General features: G+C 50.6%; 1 protein-coding gene across 1 annotated transcript in view; it reads left to right on the plus strand.

The window, feature by feature from the left end:
- LOC124038360 (leucine-rich melanocyte differentiation-associated protein-like) overlaps window positions 1-24,314 on the plus strand; it is a 446,453-nt gene that overhangs the window by 169,225 nt on the left and 252,914 nt on the right. The window lies entirely within an intron of this gene.

Below are 24,314 nucleotides of genomic sequence, written 5' to 3' on the forward strand. Positions count from 1 at the left end.
ACAACGATCTCAACGATTTCCCCTCATTTCTCCTCAGCTTCAAGCCCATTAAAATTCCTCAGAAGTTTTTACATATCACCACATCAAATACACATAAATTATAAATGTTTCAAACAGCAGCAGCTAGTCTTGCACTAGTAGCCCCCGGGTTCCCTTATAAACTGATTTGGTGTCTGTGAACTTTGTTGTTACACAGGCAGGGAAAATTGGAGTAATGTGCTGCTTGCTTTGTGTGATTCATCATTCACAACTCATAATGCAAACGCTCACTAATCAACATCCCACCTTCATGTTTTACTTTGAGATTGTGTTTGTTGTTCAGTTAATGAATTTTCTAGCTACTGCAACTAGTTTAATATGCATGCTGGCGGGTGAGGAGTGACTCTGTCATCACTGGGGCTGTATTACAGATGTGCCCGCTAAGCAGCAAAGACATTATTCTTCCTTCAGAGATCACAGAGTTTTTATTCTAGACAGTTGATTTTATTGACTGTGCAATAAGGATTTAAGGTCAGCTGAGTCCACATCTAATGGTTATTTTTGCTACAGTAATCACTTTCAGCGTCAGCAAAGCTAGAAGTCTAATTGGCTTCGATGTATTTTGGAGGTCTTGCTAACCAGAGTTGGCTGTCTGTCTTGTTCCTTGTTCTGGTGTGGGGATGATGATGTAGTGGGATGGAGTTGAGAGGGAGAAAGTTTTTTTTACTCTCTGACTAGTGCATGAATTGGCTTTAGTACTATGTCATCATTATTTATTGAGAGAGAGAGAGAGAGAGAGGTAGAGAGAGAGAGGTAGAGAGAGAGGTAGAGAGAGAGAGGTAGAGAGAGAGAGGTAGAGAGAGAGAGGTAGAGAGAGAGAGGTAGAGAGAGAGAGAGAGAGAGAGGTAGAGAAAGAGAGGTAGAGAGAGAGAGAGAGAGAGAGAGAGGTAGAGAGAGAGAGGTAGAGAGAGAGAGAGAGAGAGAGAGGTAGAGAGAGAGAGGTAGAGAGAGAGAGAGAGAGAGAGAGAGAGAGAGAGGTAGAGAGAGCGATGTAGAGAGAGCGATGTAGAGAGAGAGAGGTAGAGAGAGAGAGAGAGGTAGAGAGAGAGAGAGAGGTAGAGGTAGAGAGAGATATGTAGAGAGAGCTAGAGAGAGAGAGAGAGAGAGAGAGAGAGAGAGAGAGAGAGAGAGAAGAGAGCACACTGTAGGAGAGGATAATATAACATACTGTAAAGGTTTAGTTTCCAGGAAGCATCACATAGTAGATCTTCCAATAGCTTCCAAAAAAGTTGCTTTGATGGCACACAAATGACACACAGCTCTACTTAACTCATCTGAGCATCCAAGTACACCTTACATAGACAAGGTAGTCCCAATGTTCCAAATGGTACATTTCTGACAATACAACAACCCACTGTTAAACTTAAATCCATGTTTGTAAAATTTTGAAAATGAGATTAGAACAAAAAATATGACCTAAAAACAACTAGCTGCCATATGACAATGGGTATAAAAGCCCTAATGCTGCCGTTGCCCGATTCCATTGACGTTAACATTATGAAACTTTACTGTGAAAGGAGAGTAATAATAAAAATGTTATTTGTTTATCTTCGCCTGCCCACCACTCGTAATACGAGGGACCACTGCTAGCCAGTGGGATGTGTTGTTGTAATAACAAATGACCACAGGAGCAGCAACCAGCGATAACCATGACGTCAGCTGACCAGCTTCCAAGACTTGGGGGGGTTCTGCATGGGGTGAATGCAGAGGGGTTTGTTGGAGGCAGGGGTACGTTGCTCCCAAGACTAGTTTTTTTATGTGGGGTGGGTAGAGAGGGGTTTGGGGGGGACGGAGAGGGCGGGGTGGAAGGGACAACAGGAGTTGGATTGAGAGGGGTTTTGGGGGGGTGAGTAGCAGGAGTTGTAGGAGGCAACAATAAATAGCTGGTGTGCGTTTATGCTTGTCAAGAGTTTTCGCTTAGGGGCCGGGCGTCATGCTGCGCCTGTTTTGCCTCGCCAAGATATGATTTATCCCCAGCCAGTCCAGCCGAGTCGCCGCAGCTGTTTGTACGACGGATAGTTTTACACCGGCTCATGTTAAATACGCTTAGCTCGCTGACAGTATCCATCTCGGAGAGGACAAAATAGCTACAGGACCAAGTGGCTTATCCTGATCCCCTGAACATGACGGAACAAAAGCTTTTGTCTCCAGGCTTTAGTCCCAGACCCTGCATGGGTCCCCAGGACAGCTAGCTCCCTGTCAGGGAACCAACCCAAACCAAACATAAGGAGGACAGTGATGGTTATACTACCGTGTCAAGACATAGATCTAGAGAAAACAATAGTAGTCATGGAAATATGATGAATCACATTCGGAAGAATAGCATTCTGAGTGTACTGTTACACAATGTACCTAAGGCCGAGAAACCACTTTACTTTAATACTCAGTACATTGTGACCTCAGGTTCCGACGCAGCTCTCTGCAGCCCTCTGCAGTTATGACCTTACAACTCACATCTCCCAGGAGTTTCAGTGTAAACGTTGATTCCCAGGCTTTGAAGGGAAGCAGACGGCATATCGTGTCCTGGTGCCTAACTCACGTCTGTTCCAGCCATTCCCCTCCACCCCCTTCGCCTTCATAACTCCTGACCAGATGTAAACATCAAAAGGAATATGATTTATTAGGGCCACATCTCCCCGGACTTCAACAACCATCTTATTTATCCAAGTGAACATATTCCTGGTCGTATATCCTCATATAGCCCCATGTATTCTGTATTATGCCCTTTCATGTTGGTCCATGGGGATGCATTTGAAGAGGGGTGAGACCAGTGAGACTAGAGACCATGTAAAGAGTCTCAAACAGATAACGTCTATCATCGAGGCTTTGGGTACCGTCTACTGCTTTGTACACTTCTGAAGTTCCGGAGGCGCTGTGTCTTACATCGGCGCTATGGTTCGTTTGGCCACTTTTGATGATGCGGGTTGTGGGCGGTGAGTTGAAGGGTTAGTTGGGGGAGGTTCAAGTCAGAGCAGGCGTCAATGACTCTTCTCCTGTTTTCCCCTTGACGCTGCCCATCCTTTAGCCTTTCACAAATCCCCGAGTCCCTCTTGTCCCCCTCCACCTCTCCCTCCACCCCTCCCTCCACCCCTCCCTCCACCCCTCCCTCCACCCCTTCCTCCACCCCTCCCTCCACCCCTCCCTCCACCCCTCTCTCCACCCCTCCCTCCACCCCTTCCTCCACCCCTTCCCTCCACCCCTCCCTCCACCCCTTCCTCCTCTGAACCTCCCAAATTGAAAACATGTGGCGGGGCACGTCATTTGTAAAAGTGCGGTAGAAAGAGTGAAACAGGCCAATGGACGGCTCATCAGGAACACTCATTCAGGATGATGAATGTAGCCAAATACACATTTGTCTGTAAAACTTGCCGAGTGGATGAGCATCATTAGGCATGAGGAATAGGTGGAGCCTGCTGAGAAGTGAGTGCAGCAAACAGATGTTGGGGATTTTCACGTGCATCCTTCATCCAGAGGACTATCATTAATAACAACTTGAAGGTGATCCTCTCTGTGTTTCCCATTTAATAAGACCAAAAGTATGGGACACTCAGGAAATTGCTGAATGAACTGATTCTTGCACAGGTTCTTAAGCAACAGGGCCCAGGAGGTGCATTGTCTGTTTTCTTTTATGAAATAAGAACTTGGCAACAAGACAATAGAGCAGGGATATGAGATATGAGCTGAGCTGTGTTCTCTGTGTTAGCCTGTTGTTATTCAGTCCTCAGAGAGCTTGGTTTCATCGGAGTAAAATACCGGCTCTCGCCACTAAGTCTAGAGCTGATTTCTCACAGGATGCACTATATTGACTATTAAATGCTCAGATGGCACAACGTCATTGGTCTGTTCTTATATTTTAGCAAGATAGGAAAATGTTCATATTCATGTAATCTGTACAAATAAATTGTGTGACTGTAGCACTGTGTGTTGTTTAAGATGCAAAACTACACGTGCAGCCGGCCGTATATTGACATTTAAAGGGTCCACGGCGGATGTCAAAGTGGATAATGTGATGTAAATGCTTTTGACAACCAGACAAAATAGTGTTGGACAGTCTTTCTCCCAGCAGTAATGTGAGTTGTATCTGCCGTGTGTATTCGTCAAGGGGTTGAATAGCTGTATATCTCTGTAGGGTATGGGTGTGTTGGGTGTTGCTAGGTGAACTAGCCCAGTGTTAAAGCAGCCCGACCCCGATGTAGAAGCCTCCATCTCAGTCAGACCTGTCTCATTTTATAAACAAGCTAAGACAGACAGGCTTTACTATGAATAATGTTGCAGCCCCATAGAATCCCAGTGCCTATAAATCTTAATAGAGGCAGTGAGATTCCAATGGGCCCACGGCCCACATCTCTTTACCTCCCCAGCACCGCTCCAATCTTCAAAACCACCTCCCATGCGCTGGCTGCAATTCTCTTCCTCCCAGTAGAACCCAGTGTGAGTTGAATTTGCCTGCACTGCACCACAATTTACCTACGAACAGGATTACATGAATATAACCCGCGTGAATCAATAAAAACATGTCAGGAACGCTTAGCTTCCCACACTTTGCTAAATGCAATTTATCAGGGGAAAGGGACCGGCGGTAACAAATGGAGTCTGATCATTTGGGTTGGACCTGTTGTCAAAGGCTTGAAGACTACATTTTTCATTTTGGGTTATTGTAAATTGTGTTGCGTTGCATGGGACGTCAGAAGGGACCAGCGGCGTGTTTGTTGGTTTGTATTTGGCTAGGGATGCCAGGGCTTTAGGAGGTAGGCTGTACAGGCAGGCGGGTAGGCCTACTTTACTTTCCCTTCAAATAATATTTGGTTGTTTACTCTACTTTAACATTAAAGCCTTTCATGAGAACAGGGATATGTGTAGAGATATTGCTGTGTCTTTGTGGATGCACTCTTGCACTCGTTTATTCCTATTGAATATGATGTGTAGGCTATTGAAATTAGAACATATTGGTATTCTAGTAAACCTCAGTTAGAAATTGCCATTCAGCCAGTACATGTTGAGAAAGTACTGTACTCAACCTATGGTGCCATAATTGACCCTTTTTGTCTAAAATTGTCACAACTTCTGCCGAAGTCGTTGCCTCTCCTTGTTCGGGCGGTGCTCGGCGTTCGACGTCACCCGTCTTCTAGCCATCATTGATCCTTTTTTTATTTTCCATTGGTTTTGTCTTGTCTTTCCACACACCTGTTTTCAATCCCATTCATTACCTGTTGTGTATTTAACCCTCTGTTTCCCCTCATGTCTTTGTCAGAGATTGTTTTATTGTCAGTGTAGTGTGATTGTTTTATAGGTGCGCGTCGAGTCCTCGTACCCATGTTTGTTTGTTTATGTACATTTAGTGTTATGGAGCACACTCTGTGGACTTTATTAAAAGACTCCATTTTACACTCCATTTGACTCTCCTGCGCCTGACTTCCCTGCCACCTATTACACCTATGCATGACAAAAATGGCGAGAACCCCATGCAAAGATTATGTTACCATTGTACATTTAAAGTCTGTGGCTTTGAATAAATGTTGAACTATCATTGTTTTTATATGCTGTTTTCTGGCTGCCTTGGGCACAAGATTGGGGACCGAGTGGCTCAGCGGTCTGAGCCACTGTATTGCAGTGCTAGAGGCGTCACTACAGACACAATTGGCCGAGCGTCGTCTGGGTTACGGGAGGGTTTGGCCGGGGTAGGCCGTCATTGTAAATAAGAATTTGTTCTTAACTGACTTGCCTAGTGAAATAAAAGTTTAAAAAATATATATAATAATTTGAATGAAGTCCTAAATGGCAGTCATGTTTGCACTAGCCCTGTTGTAAATTGGAAGGTCTTCTGAACATTAGTAATGTCAGTCACCCTGGTGGGTACGAGTGGTTTTCACATTAGACATTTTCTATCCATATTGTTAGACCTCAGGGATAAGTTAGGCCTTATGAGATATATTAAGTAGCTTCGAAAATATTGTTGGTATAGAGCATGCTTTTACACAGCTCTCATTAGAACACTTGGTGATTGCGTTACACATTTTTTGGTCTAGCAGTAGCTTTGATATTTGGAAATGTCAGTGCACCAAGTGTTGCCTTCTTGGATGAAAAATGACAATTTGTTCCTCCTGTGAATATGAAATAAGTGAATCAAGATTGTTAGAGATCATCAAAATTCAGGACCAAATAATAACTTGACATTGAGATATTTGTGCAACCTTTGAGTTTGGTATTATAGGCTACACATATATTGAAGTCCAGATTACAGACAAGCCCCCTAAATAGAATCACTCTAGTTACTTTTGGGCCTTTGGTTATTAGCATTCTGTGCATGACTTTAACCAGAGTCAGTCTGCCTAGTGGTTTGAGATCAGATTATAAACACATATTGGCACATGGAGAAACCTAGCCCTTTGATATGTCTATCTATGCCCCAGGGCTGAGGGCGATCAACATGAAACCCACTTTACAAATGATGGCTTCTTTGCACTCGTCATTGATCATTTGGGAATCCTTTGAAGTGCAATCATAGTGCTTGACAAGCTGTCTATTAGAAGATTTGTGAAGACAAATAACCTAGCAGGGCTTGTCTAATAAATGCAGTACCTAAGACCTATTTAAAATGTTGATTTTTTGAGCTTGTCTGATTTTTCTATGTGTACCTGCCATTAATTGTAGTAGTTATGGAACTTCATACTCCTTCTGGTAGGTACGTCATACTCCTTCTGAACCCCACTTCTAAGGACTGTAGTACTTTAGTGTGCCCATACAGTACAGGTACAACTGCATCGGTTGTGTCATTCAAGGTGCTACGACCCCTTTAATGCTAATCACGCCTCTAAACTAGCCAGCCTATTTCCCGGAGTTACCGCGGCAACTATTCTTCTCAACCCTCATTCCCAAGATAAATTAGCAGCGTATAAATAATGCAGTGAACCCTAATTCTCTTTGATTAGTGCCGAGTTAGATGATCGCCACCCATTGGAATTGGTCATCAGCATAAATAATGACTGAATGAACTGATAAAATGCAAACTTGCCGGCCATCATAAATCAAATGAAATCCACTTGCTGTGGAAGTCAGTGGAATTAGAAGTCCATGGTCCTATTAATTATGTTGCCTTGTGAAGGCGACAGTGTTATAAATCAGCTGTGAAAGGTACTCCAGCCAGCCAGCCCAGGAAGCACAGGGAAGGAGCCTGGCTCTGCCTGCTAATAGCTCTTTATAACGTTACCCCTCTAATTGTTTCTTAAACAACCCATCTTCAGTGTATATGGCTTGGGCTATAGGGCCTCTATAGATTTTTATAGTTATAGGACTGGTGTGGGAAATAATATGAGTGTGTATACATTTATTACTTTGACCTAAGAAAGCGTTGTAGGCTTTTGTAGATGAGAAATCATGTGAAATCATCCTTTACTTGTGTCTTATTTGACCTTTGTGTAAGGTTGTCCAACCTCAGTCCAGACCGTCTACCACCCCGGTAAGGTTGTCCAACCTCAGTCCAGAGTGTCTACCACCCCAGTAAGGTTGTCCAACCTCAGTCCAGACTGTCTACCACCCCAGTAAGGTTGTCCAACCTCAGTCCAGACCGTCTACCACCCCGGTAAGGTTGTCCAACCTCAGTCCAGAGTGTCTACCACCCCAGTAAGGTTGTCCAACCTCAGTCCAGACTGTCTACCACCCCAGTAAGGTTGTCCAACCTCAGTCCAGACTGTCTACCACCCCAGTAAGGTTGTCCAACCTCAGTCCAGACTGTCGAACACCCCAGTAAGGTTGTCCAACCTCAGTCCAGACTGTCTACCACCCCAGTAAGGTTGTCCAACCTCAGTCCAGACTGTCTACCACCCCAGTAAGGTTGTCCAACCTCAGTCCAGACTGTCTACCACCCCAGTAAGGTTGTCCAACCTCAGTCCAGACTGTCTACCACCCCAGTAAGGTTGTCCAACCTCAGTCCAGACTGTCTACCACCCCAGTAAGGTTGTCCAACCTCAGTCCAGACTGTCTACCACCCCAGTAAGGTTGTCCAACCTCAGTCCTGACTGTCTACCACCCCAGTAAGGTTGTCCAACCTCAGTCCAGACTGTCTACCACCCCAGTAAGGTTGTCCAACCTCAGTCCAGACTGTCTACCACCCCACTAAGGTTGTCCAACCTCAGTCCAGACTGTCTACCACCCCAGTAAGGTTGTCCAACCTCAGTCCAGACTGTCTACCACCCCAGTAAGGTTGTCCAACCTCAGTCCAGACTGTCTACCACCCCAGTAAGGTTGTCCAACCTCAGTCCAGACTGTCTACCACCCCAGTAAGGTTGTCCAACCTCAGTCCAGACTGTCTACCACCCCAGTAAGGTTGTCCAACCTCAGTCCAGACTGTCTACCACCCCAGTAAGGTTGTCCAACCTCAGTCCAGACTGTCTACCACCCCAGTAAGGTTGTCCAACCTCAGTCCAGACTGTCTACCACCCCAGTAAGGTTGTCCAACCTCAGTCCAGACTGTCTACCACCCCAGTAAGGTTGTCCAACCTCAGTCCAGACTGTCTACCACCCCAGTAAGGTTGTCCAACCTCAGTCCAGACTGTCTACCACCCCAGTAAGGTTGTCCAACCTCAGTCCAGACTGTCTACCACCCCAGTAAGGTTGTCCAACCTCAGTCCAGACTGTCTACCACCCCAGTAAGGTTGTCCAACCTCAGTCCAGACTGTCTACCACCCCAGTAAGGTTGTCCAACCTCAGTCCAGACTGTCTACCACCCCAGTAAGGTTGTCCAACCTCAGTCCAGACTGTCTACCACCCCAGTAAGGTTGTCCAACCTCAGTCCAGACTGTCTACCACCCCAGTAAGGTTGTCCAACCTCAGTCCAGACTGTCTACCACCCCAGTAAGGTTGTCCAACCTCAGTCCAGACTGTCTACCACCCCAGTAAGGTTGTCCAACCTCAGTCCTGACTGTCTACCACCCCAGTAAGGTTGTCCAACCTCAGTCCAGACTGTCTACCACCCCAGTAAGGTTGTCCAACCTCAGTCCAGACCGTCTACCACCCCGGTAAGGTTGTCCAACCTCAGTCCAGAGTGTCTACCACCCCAGTAAGGTTGTCCAACCTCAGTCCAGACTGTCTACCACCCCAGTAAGGTTGTCCAACCTCAGTCCAGACTGTCTACCACCCCAGTAAGGTTGTCCAACCTCAGTCCAGACTGTCTACCACCCCAGTAAGGTTGTCCAACCTCAGTCCAGACTGTCTACCACCCCAGTAAGGTTGTCCAACCTCAGTCCAGACTGTCTACCACCCCAGTAAGGTTGTCCAACCTCAGTCCAGACTGTCTACCACCCCAGTAAGGTTGTCCAACCTCAGTCCAGACTGTCTACCACCCCAGTAAGGTTGTCCAACCTCAGTCCAGACTGTCTACCACCCCAGTAAGGTTGTCCAACCTCAGTCCAGACTGTCTACCACCCCAGTAAGGTTGTCCAACCTCAGTCCAGACTGTCTACCACCCCACTAAGGTTGTCCAACCTCAGTCCAGACTGTCTACCACCCCAGTAAGGTTGTCCAACCTCAGTCCAGACTGTCTACCACCCCAGTAAGGTTGTCCAACCTTGTCCAACCAACCTCAGTCCAGACTGTCTACCACCCCAGTAAGGTTGTCCAACCTCAGTCCAGACTGTCTACCACCCCAGTAAGGTTGTCCAACCTCAGTCCAGACTGTCTACCACCCCAGTAAGGTTGTCCAACCTCAGTCCAGACTGTCTACCACCCCAGTAAGGTTGTCCAACCTCAGTCCAGACTGTCTACCACCCCAGTAAGGTTGTCCAACCTCAGTCCAGACTGTTGTCCAACCTCAGTCCAGACTGTCTACCACCCCAGTAAGGTTGTCCAACCTCAGTCCAGACTGTCTACCACCCCAGTAAGGTTGTCCAACCTCAGTCCAGACTGTCTACCACCCCAGTCCAACCTCAGTCCAGACTGTCTACCACCCCAGTAAGGTTGTCCAACCTCAGTCCAGACTGTCTACCACCCCAGTAAGGTTGTCCAACCTCAGTCCAGACTGTCTACCACCCCAGTAAGGTTGTCCAACCTCAGTCCAGACTGTCTACCACCCCAGTAAGGTTGTCCAACCTCAGTCCAGACTGTCTACCACCCCAGTAAGGTTGTCCAACCTCAGTCCAGACTGTCTACCACCCCAGTAAGGTTGTCCAACCTCAGTCCAGACTGTCTACCACCCCAGTAAGGTTGTCCAACCTCAGTCCAGACTGTCTACCACCCCAGTAAGGTTGTCCAACCTCAGTCCAGACTGTCGAACACCCCAGTAAGGTTGTCCAACCTCAGTCCAGACTGTCTACCACCCCAGTAAGGTTGTCCAACCTCAGTCCTGACTGTCTACCACCCCAGTAAGGTTGTCCAACCTCAGTCCAGACTGTCTACCACCCCGGTAAGGTTGTCCAACCTCAGTCCAGACCGTCTACCACCCCAGTAAGGTTGTCCAACCTCAGTCCAGACTGTCTACCACCCCAGTAAGGTTGTCCAACCTCAGTCCAGACTGTCTACCACCCCAGTAAGGTTGTCCAACCTCAGTCCAGACTGTCTACCACCCCAGTAAGGTTGTCCAACCTCAGTCCTGACTGTCTACCACACCAGTAAGGTTGTCCAACCTCAGTCCAGACTGTCTACCACCCCAGTAAGGTTGTCCAACCTCAGTCCAGACTGTCTACCACCCCAGACTGTCTAACCCCAGGTTGTCCAACCTCAGTCCAGACTGTCTACCACCCCAGTAAGGTTGTCCAACCTCAGTCCAGACTGTCTACCACCCCAGTAAGGTTGTCCAACCTCAGTCCAGACTGTCTACCACCCCAGTAAGGTTGTCCAACCTCAGTCCAGACTGTCTACCACCCCAGTAAGGTTGTCCAACCTCAGTCCAGACTGTCTACCACCCCAGTAAGGTTGTCCAACCTCAGTCCAGACTGTCTACCACCCCAGTAAGGTTGTCCAACCTCAGTCCAGACTGTCTACCACCCCAGTAAGGTTGTCCAACCTCAGTCCAGACTGTCTACCACCCCAGTAAGGTTGTCCAACCTCAGTCCAGACTGTCTACCACCCCAGTAAGGTTGTCCAACCTCAGTCCAGACTGTCTACCACCCCAGTAAGGTTGTCCAACCTCAGTCCAGACTGTCTACCACCCCAGTAAGGTTGTCCAACCTCAGTCCCTCAGTCCAGACTGTCTACCACCCCAGTAAGGTTGTCCAACCTCAGTCCAGACTGTCTACCACCCCAGTAAGGTTGTCCAACCTCAGTCCAGACTGTCTACCACCCCAGTAAGGTTGTCCAACCTCAGTCCAGACTGTCTACCACCCCAGTAAGGTTGTCCAACCTCAGTCCAGACTGTCTACCACCCCAGTAAGGTTGTCCAACCTCAGTCCAGACTGTCTACCACCCCAGTAAGGTTGTCCAACCCCAGTCCAGACTGTCTACCACCCCAGTAAGGTTGTCCAACCTCAGTCCTGACTGTCTACCACCCCAGTAAGGTTGTCCAACCTCAGTCCAGACTGTCTACCACCCCAGTAAGGTTGTCCAACCTCAGTCCAGACTGTCTACCACCCCAGTAAGGTTGTCCGACCTCAGTCCAGACTGTCGAACACCCCAGTAAGGTTGTCCGACCTCAGTCCAGACTGTCTACCACCCCAGTAAGGTTGTCCGACCTCAATCCAGACTGTCTACCACCCCAGTAAGGTTGTCCGACCTCAGTCCAGACTGTCTACCACCCCAGTAAGGTTGTCCGACCTCAGTCCAGACTGTCTACCACCCCAGTAAGGTTGTCCAACCTCAGTCCTGACTGTCTACCACCCTAGTAAGGTTGTCCAACCTCAGTCCAGACTGTCGAACACCCCAGTAAGGTTGTCCAACCTCAGCCCAGACTGTCGAACACCGCAGTAAGGTTGTCCAACCTCAGTCCAGACTGTCTACCACCCCAGTAAGGTTGTCCAACCTCAGTCCAGACTGTCTACCACCCCAGTAAGGTTGTCCAAACTCAGTCCAGACTGTCTACCACCCCAGTAAGGTTGTCCAACCTCAGTCCAGACTGTCTACCACCCCAGTAAGGTTGTCCAACCTCAGTCCAGACTGTCGAACACCCCAGTAAGGTTGTCCAACCTCAGTCCAGACTGTCTACCACCCCAGTAAGGTTGTCCAACCTCAGTCCAGACTGTCGAACACCCCAGTAAGGTTGTCCAACCTCAGTCCAGACTGTCTACCACCCCAGTAAGGTTGTCCAACCTCAGTCCTGACTGTCTACCACCCCAGTAAGGTTGTCCAACCTCAGTCCAGACTGTCTATCACCCCAGTAAGGTTGTCCAACCTCAGTCCAGACTGTCTACCACCCCAGTTAGGTTGTCCAACCTCAGTCCAGACTGTCTACCACCCCAGTAAGGTTGTCCAACCTCAGTCCAGACTGTCTACCACCCCAGTAAGGTTGTCCAACCTCAGTCCAGACTGTCTACCACCCCAGTAAGGTTGTCCAACCTCAGTCCAGACTGTCTACCACCCCAGTAAGGTTGTCCAACCTCAGTCCAGACTGTCTACCACCCCAGTAAGGTTGTCCAACCTCAGTCCTGACTGTCTACCACCACAGTAAGGTTGTCCAACCTCAGTCCAGACTGTCTACCACCCCAGTAAGGTTGTCCAACCTCAGTCCTGACTGTCTACCACAACCAGTAAGGTTGTCCAACCTCAGTCCAGACTGTCTACCACCCCAGTAAGGTTGTCCAACCTCAGTCCTGACTGTCTACCACCCCAGTAAGGTTGTCCAACCTCAGTCCAGACTGTCTACCACCCCAGTAAGGTTGTCCAACCTCAGTCCAGACTGTCTACCACCCCAGTAAGGTTGTCCAACCTCAGTCCTGACTGTCTACCACCCCAGTAAGGTTGTCCAACCTCAGTCCAGACTGTCTACCACCCCAGTAAGGTTGTCCAAGGTTGTCCAACCTCAGTCCAGACTGTCTACAACCCCAGTAAGGTTGTCCAACCTCAGTCCAGACTGTCTACCACCCCAGTAAGGTTGTCCAACCTCAGTCCAGACTGTCTACCACCCCAGTAAGGTTGTCCAACCTCAGTCCAGACTGTCTACCACCCCAGTAAGGTTGTCCAACCTCAGTCCAGACTGTCTACCACCCCAGTAAGGTTGTCCAACCTCAGTCCAGACTGTCTACCACCCCAGTAAGGTTGTCCAACCTCAGTCCAGACTGTCTACCACCCCAGTAAGGTTGTCCAACCTCAGTCCAGACTGTCTACCACCCCAGTAAGGTTGTCCAACCTCAGTCCAGACTGTCTACCACCCCAGTCCAGTCCAGACTGTCTACCACCCCAGTAAGGTTGTCCAACCTCAGTCCAGACTGTCTACCACCCCAGTAAGGTTGTCCAACCTCAGTCCAGACTGTCTAACACCCCAGTAAGGTTGTCCAACCTCAGTCCAGACTGTCTACCACCCCAGTAAGGTTGTCCAACCTCAGTCCTGACTGTCTACCACCCCAGTAAGGTTGTCCAACCTCAGTCCAGACTGTCTACCACCCCAGTAAGGTTGTCCAACCTCAGTCCAGACCGTCTACCACCCCAGTAAGGTTGTCCAACCTCAGTCCAGACTGTCTACCACCCCAGTAAGGTTGTCCAACCTCAGTCCAGACTGTCTACCACCCCAGTAAGGTTGTCCAACCTCAGTCCAGACTGTCTACCACCCCAGTAAGGTTGTCCAACCTCAGTCCAGACTGTCTACCACCCCAGTAAGGTTGTCCAACCTCAGTCCAGACTGTCTACCACCCCAGTAAGGTTGTCCAACCTCAGTCCAGACTGTCTACCACCCCAGTAAGGTTGTCCAACCTCAGTCCAGACTGTCTACCACCCCAGTAAGGTTGTCCAACCTCAGTCCAGACTGTCTACCACCCCAGTAAGGTTGTCCAACCTCAGTCCTGACTGTCTACCACCCCAGTAAGGTTGTCCAACCTCAGTCCAGACTGTCTACCACCCCAGTAAGGTTGTCCAACCTCAGTCCAGACTGTCTACCACCCCAGTAAGGTTGTCCAACCTCAGTCCAGACGGTCTACCACCCCACTAAGGTTGTCCAACCTCAGTCCAGACTGTCTACCACCCCAGTAAGTTTGTCCAACCTCAGTCCAGACTGTCGAACACCCCAGTAAGGTTGTCCAACCTCAGTCCAGACTGTCTACCACCCCAGTAAGGTTGTCCAACCTCAGTCCAGACTGTCTACCACCCCAGTAAGGTTGTCCAACCTCAGTCCTGACTGTCTACCACTCCCAGTAAGGTTGTCCAACCTCAGTCCAGACTGTCTACCACCCCAGTAAGGTTGTCCAACCTCAGTCCAGACTGTCTACCACCCCAGTAAGGTTGTCCAACCTCAGTCCAGACTGTCTACCACCCCAGTAAGGTTGTCCAACCTCAGTCCAGACTGTCTACCACCCCAGTAAGGTTGTCCAACCTCAGTCCAGACTGTCTACCACCCCAGTAAGGTTGTCCAACCTCAGTCCAGACTGTCTACCACCCCAGTAAGGTTGTCCAACCTCAGTCCAGACTGTCTACCACCCCAGTAAGGTTGTCCAACCCCAGTCCAGACTGTCTACCACCCCAGTAAGGTTGTCCAACCTCAGTCCTGACTGTCTACCACCCCAGTAAGGTTGTCCAACCTCAGTCCAGACTGTCTACCACCCCAGTAAGGTTGTCCAACCTCAGTCCAGACTGTCTACCACCCCAGTAAGGTTGTCCGACCTCAGTCCAGACTGTCTAACACCCCAGTAAGGTTGTCCACCTCAGTCCAGACTGTCTACCACCCCAGTAAGGTTGTCCGACCTCAATCCAGACTGTCTACCACCCCAGTAAGGTTGTCCAACCTCAGTCCAGACTGTCTACCACCCCAGTAAGGTTGTCCAACCTCAGTCCAGACTGTCTACCACCCCAGTAAGGTTGTCCAACCTCAGTCCTGACTGTCTACCACCCCAGTAAGGTTGTCCAACCTCAGTCCAGACTGTCGAACACCCCAGTAAGGTTGTCCAACCTCAGCCCAGACTGTCGAACACCGCAGTAAGGTTGTCCAACCTCAGTCCAGACTGTCTACCACCCCAGTAAGGTTGTCCAACCTCAGTCCAGACTGTCTACCACCCCAGTAAGGTTGTCCAAACTCAGTCCAGACTGTCTACCACCCCAGTAAGGTTGTCCAACCTCAGTCCAGACTGTCTACCACCCCAGTAAGGTTGTCCAACCTCAGTCCAGACTGTCGAACCACCCCAGTAAGGTTGTCCAACCTCAGTCCAGACTGTCTACCACCCCAGTAAGGTTGTCCAACCTCAGTCCAGACTGTCTACCACCCCAGTAAGGTTGTCCAACCTCAGTCCAGACTGTCTACCACCCCAGTAAGGTTGTCCAACCTCAGTCCAGACTGTCGACCCCCAGTAAGGTTGTCCAACCTCAGTCCAGACTGTCTACCACCCCAGTAAGGTTGTCCAACCTCAGTCCTGACTGTCTACCACCCCAGTAAGGTTGTCCAACCTCAGTCCAGACTGTCTACCACCCCAGTAAGGTTGTCCAACCTCAGTCCAGACTGTCTACCACCCCAGTAAGGTTGTCCAACCTCAGTCCAGACTGTCTACCACCCCAGTAAGGTTGTCCAACCTCAGTCCAGACTGTCTACCACCCCAGTAAGGTTGTCCAACCTCAGTCCAGACTGTCTACCACCCCAGTAAGGTTGTCCAACCTCAGTCCTGACTGTCTACCACCCCAGTAAGGTTGTCCAACCTCAGTCCAGACTGTCTACCACCCCAGTAAGGTTGTCCAACCTCAGTCCAGACTGTCTACCACCCCAGTAAGGTTGTCCAACCTCAGTCCAGACTGTCTACCACCCCAGTAAGGTTGTCCAACCTCAGTCCAGACTGTCTACCACCCCAGTAAGGTTGTCCAACCTCAGTCCTGACTGTCTACCACCCCAGTAAGGTTGTCCAACCTCAGTCCAGACTGTCTACCACCCCAGTAAGGTTGTCCAACCTCAGTCCAGACTGTCTACCACCCCAGTAAGGTTGTCCAACCTCAGTCCAGACTGTCTACCACCCCACTAAGGTTGTCCAACCTCAGTCCAGACTGTCTACCACCCCAGTAAGGTTGTCCAACCTCAGTCCAGACTGTCGAACACCCCAGTAAGGTTGTCCAACCTCAGTCCAGACTGTCTACCACCCCAGTAAGGTTGTCCAACCTCAGTCCAGACTGTCTACCACCCCAGTAAGGTTGTCCAACCTCAGTCCTGACTGTCTACCACTCCAGTAAGGTTGTCCAACCTCAGTCCAGACTGTCTACCACCCCAGTAAGGTTGTCCAACCTCAGTCCAGACTGTCTACCACCCCAGTAAGGTTGTCCAACCTCAGTCCAGACTGTCTACCACCCCAGTAAGGTTGTCCAACCTCAGTCCAGACTGTCTACCACCCCAGTAAGGTTGTCCAACCTCAGTCCAGACTGTCTACCACCCCAGTAAGGTTGTCCAACCTCAGTCCAGACTGTCTACCACCCCAGTAAGGTTGTCCAACCTCAGTCCAGACTGTCTACCACCCCAGTAAGGTTGTCCAACCCCAGTCCAGACTGTCTACCACCCCAGTAAGGTTGTCCAACCTCAGTCCTGACTGTCTACCACCCCAGTAAGGTTGTCCAACCTCAGTCCAGACTGTCTACCACCCCAGTAAGGTTGTCCAACCTCAGTCCAGACTGTCTACCACCCCAGTAAGGTTGTCCGACCTCAGTCCAGACTGTCTACACCCCAGTAAGGTTGTCCAACCTCAGTCCAGACTGTCTACCACCCCAGTAAGGTTGTCCAACCTCAATCCAGACTGTCTACCACCCCAGTAAGGTTGTCCAACCTCAGTCCAGACTGTCTACCACCCCAGTAAGGTTGTCCAACCTCAGTCCAGACTGTCTACCACCCCAGTAAGGTTGTCCAACCTCAGTCCTGACTGTCTACCACCCTAGTAAGGTTGTCCAACCTCAGTCCAGACTGTCGAACACCCCAGTAAGGTTGTCCAACCTCAGCCCAGACTGTCGAACACCGCAGTAAGGTTGTCCAACCTCAGTCCAGACTGTCTACCACCCCAGTAAGGTTGTCCAACCTCAGTCCAGACTGTCTACCACCCCAGTAAGGTTGTCCAAACTCAGTCCAGACTGTCTACCACCCCAGTAAGGTTGTCCAACCTCAGTCCAGACTGTCTACCACCCCAGTAAGGTTGTCCAACCTCAGTCCAGACTGTCTCAGTCCAACCTCAGTCCAGACTGTCTACCACCCCAGTAAGGTTGTCCAACCTCAGTCCAGACTGTCTAACACCCCAGTAAGGTTGTCCAACCTCAGTCCAGACTGTCTACCACCCCAGTAAGGTTGTCCAACCTCAGTCCAGACTGTCTACCACCCCAGTAAGGTTGTCCAACCTCAGTCCAGACTGTCTATCACCCCAGTAAGGTTGTCCAACCTCAGTCCAGACTGTCTACCACCCCAGTTAGGTTGTCCAACCTCAGTCCAGACTGTCTACCACCCCAGTAAGGTTGTCCAACCTCAGTCCAGACTGTCTACCACCCCAGTAAGGTTGTCCAACCTCAGTCCAGACTGTCTACCACCCCAGTAAGGTTGTCCAACCTCAGTCCAGACTGTCTACCACCCCAGTAAGGTTGTCCAACCTCAGTCCAGACTGTCTACCACCCCAGTAAGGTTGTCCAACCTCAGTCCTGACTGTTTACCACCACAGTAAGGTTGTCCAACCTCAGTCCAGACTGTCTACCACCCCAGTAAGGTTGTCCAACCTCAGTCCTGACTGTCTACCACAACCAGTAAGGTTGTCCAACCTCAGTCCAGACTGTCTACCACCCCAGTAAGGTTGTCCAACCTCAGTCCTGACTGTCTACCACCCCAGTAAGGTTGTACAACCTCAGTCCAGACTGTCTACCACCCCAGTAAGGTTGTCCAACCTCAGTCCATACGGTCTACCACCCCAGTAAGGTTGTCCAACCTCAGTCCAGACTGTCTACCACCCCAGTAAGGTTGTCCAACCTCAGTCCAGACTGTCTACCACCCCAGTAAGGTTGTCCAACCTCAGTCCAGACTGTCTACCACCCCAGTAAGGTTGTCCAACCTCAGTCCAGACTGTCTACCACCCCAGTAAGGTTGTCCAACCTCAGTCCAGACCTACCACCCCAGTAAGGTTGTCCAACCTCAGTCCAGACTGTCTACCACCCCAGTAAGGTTGTTTAACCTCAGTCCAGACAGTTTACCACCCCTGTAAGGTTGTCCAACCTCAGTCCAGACGGTCTACCACCCCAGGAAGGTTGTCCAATCTCAGTCCAGACTGTCTACCACCCCGGTAAGGTTGTCCAACCTCAGTCCAGAGTGTCTACCACCCCAGTAAGGTTGTCCAACTTCAGTCCAGACGGTCTACCACCCCTGTAAGTTTGTCCAACCTCAGTCCAGACTGTCTACCACCCCATTAAGGTTGTCCAACCTCAGTCCTGATTGTCTACCACCCCAGTAAGGTTGTCCAACCTCAGTCCAGACTGTCTACTACCCCAGTAAGGTTGTCCAACCTCAGTCCAGACTGTCTACCACCCCAGTAAGGTTGTCCAACCTCAGTCCAGACGTTCTACCACCCCGGTAAGGTTGTCCAACCTCAGTCCAGAGTGTCTACCACCCCAGTAAGGTTGTCCAACCTCAGTCCAGACTGTCTACCACCCCAGTAAGGTTGTCCAACCTCAGTCCAGACTGTCTACCACCCCAGTGTCCAACCTCAGTCCAGACTGTCTACCACCCCAGTAAGGTTGTCTGACCTCAATCCAGGTTGTCCAACACCCCAGTAAGGTTGTCCTCAGTCCAGACTGTCTACCACCCCAGTAAGGTTGTCCAACCTCAGTCCAGACTGTCTACCACCCCAGTAAGGTTGTCCAACCTCAGTCCAGACTGTCTACCACCCCAGTAAGGTTGTCCAACCTCAGTCCTGACTGTCTACCACCCCAGTAAGGTTGTCCAACCTCAGTCCAGACTGTCTACCACCCCAGTAAGGTTGTCCAACCTCAGTCCAGACTGTCTACCACACCAGTAAGGTTGTCCAACCTCAGTCCAGACTGTCTACCACCCCAGTAAGGTTGTCCAACCTCAGTCCAGACTGTCTACCACCCCAGTAAGATTGTCCAACCTCAGTCCAGACTGTCTACCACCCCAGTAAGGTTGTCCAACCTCAGTCCAGACTGTCTACCACCCCAGTAAGGTTGTCCAACCTCAGTCCAGACTGGTTGTCCAACCTCAGTCCAGACTGTCTACCACCCCAGTAAGGTTGTCCAACCTCAGTCCAGACTGTCTACCACCCCAGTAAGGTTGTCCAACCTCAGTCCAGACTGTCTACCACCCCAGTAAGGTTGTCCAACCTCAGTCCAGACTGTCTACCACCCCAGTAAGGTTGTCCAACCTCAGTCCAGACTGTCTACCACCCCAGTAAGGTTGTCCAACCTCAGTCCAGACTGTCTACCACCCCAGTAAGGTTGTCCAACCTCAGTCCAGACTGTCTACCACCCCAGTAAGGTTGTCCAACCTCAGTCCAGACTGTCTACCACCCCAGTAAGGTTGTCCAACCTCAGTCCAGACTGTCTACCACCCCAGTAAGGTTGTCCAACCTCAGTCCTGACTGTCTACCACCCAGTAAGGTTGTCCAACCTCAGTCCAGACTGTCTACCACCCCAGTAAGGTTGTCCAACCTCAGTCCAGACTGTCTACCACCCCAGTAAGGTTGTCCAACCTCAGTCCAGACTGTCTACCACCCCAGTAAGGTTGTCCAACCTCAGTCCAGACTGTCTACCACCCCAGTAAGGTTGTCCAACCTCAGTCCAGACTGTCTACCACCCCAGTAAGGTTGTCCAACCTCAGTCCAGACTGTCTACCACCCCAGTAAGGTTGTCCAACCTCAGTCCAGACTGTCTACCACCCCAGTAAGGTTGTCCAACCTCAGTCCAGACTGTCTACCACCCCAGTAAGGTTGTCCAACCTCAGTCCAGACTGTCTACCACCCCAGTAAGGTTGTCCAACCTCAGTCCAGACTGTCTACCACCCCAGTAAGGTTGTCCAACCTCAGTCCAGACTGTCTACCACCCCAGTAAGGTTGTCCAACCTCAGTCCAGACTGTCTACCACCCCAGTAAGGTTGTCCAACCTCAGTCCAGACTGTCTACCACCCCAGTAAGGTTGTCCAACCTCAGTCCAGACTGTCGAACACCCCAGTAAGGTTGTCCAACCTCAGTCCAGACTGTCTACCACCCCAGTAAGGTTGTCCAACCTCAGTCCTGACTGTCTACCACCCCAGTAAGGTTGTCCAACCTCAGTCCAGACTGTCTACCACCCCAGTAAGGTTGTCCAACCTCAGTCCAGACCGTCTACCACCCCGGTAAGGTTGTCCAACCTCAGTCCAGAGTGTCTACCACCCCAGTAAGGTTGTCCAACCTCAGTCCAGACTGTCTACCACCCCAGTAAGGTTGTCCAACCTCAGTCCAGACTGTCTACCACCCCAGTAAGGTTGTCCAACCTCAGTCCAGACTGTCTACCACCCCAGTAAGGTTGTCCAACCTCAGTCCAGACTGTCTACCACCCCAGTAAGGTTGTCCAACCTCAGTCCAGACTGTCTACCACCCCAGTAAGGTTGTCCAACCTCAGTCCAGACTGTCTACCACCCCAGTAAGGTTGTCCAACCTCAGTCCAGACTGTCTACCACCCCAGTAAGGTTGTCCAACCTCAGTCCTGACTGTCTACCACCCCAGTAAGGTTGTCCAACCTCAGTCCAGACTGTCTACCACCCCAGTAAGGTTGTCCAACCTCAGTCCAGACTGTCTACCACCCCAGTAAGGTTGTCCAACCTCAGTCCAGACTGTCTACCACCCCACTAAGGTTGTCCAACCTCAGTCCAGACTGTCTACCACCCCAGTAAGGTTGTCCAACCTCAGTCCAGACTGTCGAACACCCCAGTAAGGTTGTCCAACCTCAGTCCAGACTGTCTACCACCCCAGTAAGGTTGTCCAACCTCAGTCCAGACTGTCTACCACCCCAGTAAGGTTGTCCAACCTCAGTCCTGACTGTCTACCACTCCAGTAAGGTTGTCCAACCTCAGTCCAGACTGTCTACCACCCCAGTAAGGTTGTCCAACCTCAGTCCAGACTGTCTACCACCCCAGTAAGGTTGTCCAACCTCAGTCCAGACTGTCTACCACCCCAGTAAGGTTGTCCAACCTCAGTCCAGACTGTCTACCACCCCAGTAAGGTTGTCCAACCTCAGTCCAGACTGTCTACCACCCCAGTAAGGTTGTCCAACCTCAGTCCAGACTGTCTACCACCCCAGTAAGGTTGTCCAACCTCAGTCCAGACTGTCTACCACCCCAGTAAGGTTGTCCAACCCCAGTCCAGACTGTCTACCACCCCAGTAAGGTTGTCCAACCTCAGTCCTGACTGTCTACCACCCCAGTAAGGTTGTCCAACCTCAGTCCAGACTGTCTACCACCCCAGTAAGGTTGTCCAACCTCAGTCCAGACTGTCTACCACCCCAGTAAGGTTGTCCGACCTCAGTCCAGACTGTCGAACACCCCAGTAAGGTTGTCCGACCTCAGTCCAGACTGTCTACTACCCCAGTAAGGTTGTCCGACCTCAATCCAGACTGTCTACCACCCCAGTAAGGTTGTCCGACCTCAGTCCAGACTGTCTACCACCCCAGTAAGGTTGTCCGACCTCAGTCCAGACTGTCTACCACCCCAGTAAGGTTGTCCAACCTCAGTCCTGACTGTCTACCACCCTAGTAAGGTTGTCCAACCTCAGTCCAGACTGTCGAACACCCCAGTAAGGTTGTCCAACCTCAGCCCAGACTGTCGAACACCGCAGTAAGGTTGTCCAACCTCAGTCCAGACTGTCGAACACCCCAGTAAGGTTGTCCAACCTCAGCCCAGACTGTCGAACACCGCAGTAAGGTTGTCCAACCTCAGTCCAGACTGTCTACCACCCCAGTAAGGTTGTCCAACCTCAGTCCAGACTGTCTACCACCCCAGTAAGGTTGTCCAAACTCAGTCCAGACTGTCTACCACCCCAGTAAGGTTGTCCAACCTCAGTCCAGACTGTCTACCACCCCAGTAAGGTTGTCCAACCTCAGTCCAGACTGTCGAACACCCCAGTAAGGTTGTCCAACCTCAGTCCAGACTGTCTACCACCCCAGTAAGGTTGTCCAACCTCAGTCCAGACTGTCGAACACCCCAGTAAGGTTGTCCAACCTCAGTCCAGACTGTCTACCACCCCAGTAAGGTTGTCCAACCTCAGTCCTGACTGTCTACCACCCCAGTAAGGTTGTCCAACCTCAGTCCAGACTGTCTATCACCCCAGTAAGGTTGTCCAACCTCAGTCCAGACTGTCTACCACCCCAGTTAGGTTGTCCAACCTCAGTCCAGACTGTCTACCACCCCAGTAAGGTTGTCCAACCTCAGTCCAGACTGTCTACCACCCCAGTAAGGTTGTCCAACCTCAGTCCAGACTGTCTACCACCCCAGTAAGGTTGTCCAACCTCAGTCCAGACTGTCTACCACCCCAGTAAGGTTGTCCAACCTCAGTCCAGACTGTCTACCACCCCAGTAAGGTTGTCCAACCTCAGTCCTGACTGTTTACCACCACAGTAAGGTTGTCCAACCTCAGTCCAGACTGTCTACCACCCCAGTAAGGTTGTCCAACCTCAGTCCTGACTGTCTACCACCCCAGTAAGGTTGTCCAACCTCAGTCCAGACTGTCTACCACCCCAGTAAGGTTGTCCAACCTCAGTCCTGACTGTCTACCACCCCAGTAAGGTTGTACAACCTCAGTCCAGACTGTCTACCACCCCAGTAAGGTTGTCCAACCTCAGTCCAGACTGTCTACCACCCCAGTAAGGTTGTCTGACCTCAATCCAGACTGTCTACCACCCCAGTAAGGTTGTTCGACCTCAGTTTAGACTGTTTACCACCCCAGTAAGGTTGTCCAACCTCAGTCCAGACTGTCTACTACCCCAGTAAGGTTGTCCAACCTCAGTCCAGACTGTCTACCACCCCAGTAAGGTTGTCCAACCTCAGTCCAGACTGTCTACCACCCCAGTAAGGTTGTCCAACCTCAGTCCAGACTGTCTACCACCCCAGTAAGGTTGTCCAACCTCAGTCCAGACTGTCTACCACCCCAGTAAGGTTGTCCAACCTCAGTCCAGACTGTCTACCACCCCAGTAAGGTTGTCCAACCTCAGTCCAGACTGTCTACCACCCCAGTAAGGTTGTCCAACCTCAGTCCAGACTGTCTACCACCCCAGTAAGGTTGTCCAACCTCAGTCCAGACTGTCTACCACCCCAGTAAGGTTGTCCAACCTCAGTCCAGACTGTCTACCACCCCAGTAAGGTTGTCCAACCTCAGTCCAGACTGTCTACCACCCCAGTAAGGTTGTCCAACCTCAGTCCAGACTGTCTACCACCCCAGTAAGGTTGTCCAACCTCAGTCCTGACTGTCTACCACCCCAGTAAGGTTGTCCAACCTCAGTCCAGACTGTCTACCACCCCAGTAAGGTTGTCCAACCTCAGTCCAGACTGTCTACCACCCCAGTAAGGTTGTCCAACCTCAGTCCAGACTGTCTACACCCCAGTAAGGTTGTCCAACCTCAGTCCAGACTGTCTACCACCCCAGTAAGGTTGTCCGACCTCAGTCCAGACTGTCTAACACCCCAGTAAGGTTGTCCAACCTCAGTCCAGACTGTCTACCACCCCAGTAAGGTTGTCCACCTCAATCCAGACTGTCTACCACCCCAGTAAGGTTGTCCACCTCAGTCCAGACTGTCTACCACCCCAGTAAGGTTGTCCGACCTCAGTCCAGACTGTCTACCACCCCAGTAAGGTTGTCCAACCTCAGTCCAGACTGTCTACCACCCCAGTAAGGTTGTCCAACCTCAGTCCAGACTGTCGAACACCCCAGTAAGGTTGTCCAACCTCAGTCCAGACTGTCTACCACACCCAGTAAGGTTGTCCAACCTCAGTCCAGACTGTCTACCACCCCAGTAAGGTTGTCCAACCTCAGTCCAGACTGTCTACCACCCCAGTAAGGTTGTCCAAACTCAGTCCAGACTGTCTACCACCCCAGTAAGGTTGTCCAACCTCAGTCCAGACTGTCTACCACCCCAGTAAGGTTGTCCAACCTCAGTCCAGACTGTCTACCACCCCAGTAAGGTTGTCCAACCTCAGTCCAGACTGTCTACCACCCCAGTAAGGTTGTCCA

The sequence above is a fragment of the Oncorhynchus gorbuscha genome, linkage group LG06 (genome assembly GCF_021184085.1).
Source record: "Oncorhynchus gorbuscha isolate QuinsamMale2020 ecotype Even-year linkage group LG06, OgorEven_v1.0, whole genome shotgun sequence".
Lineage (NCBI taxonomy): Eukaryota > Metazoa > Chordata > Actinopteri > Salmoniformes > Salmonidae > Oncorhynchus > Oncorhynchus gorbuscha.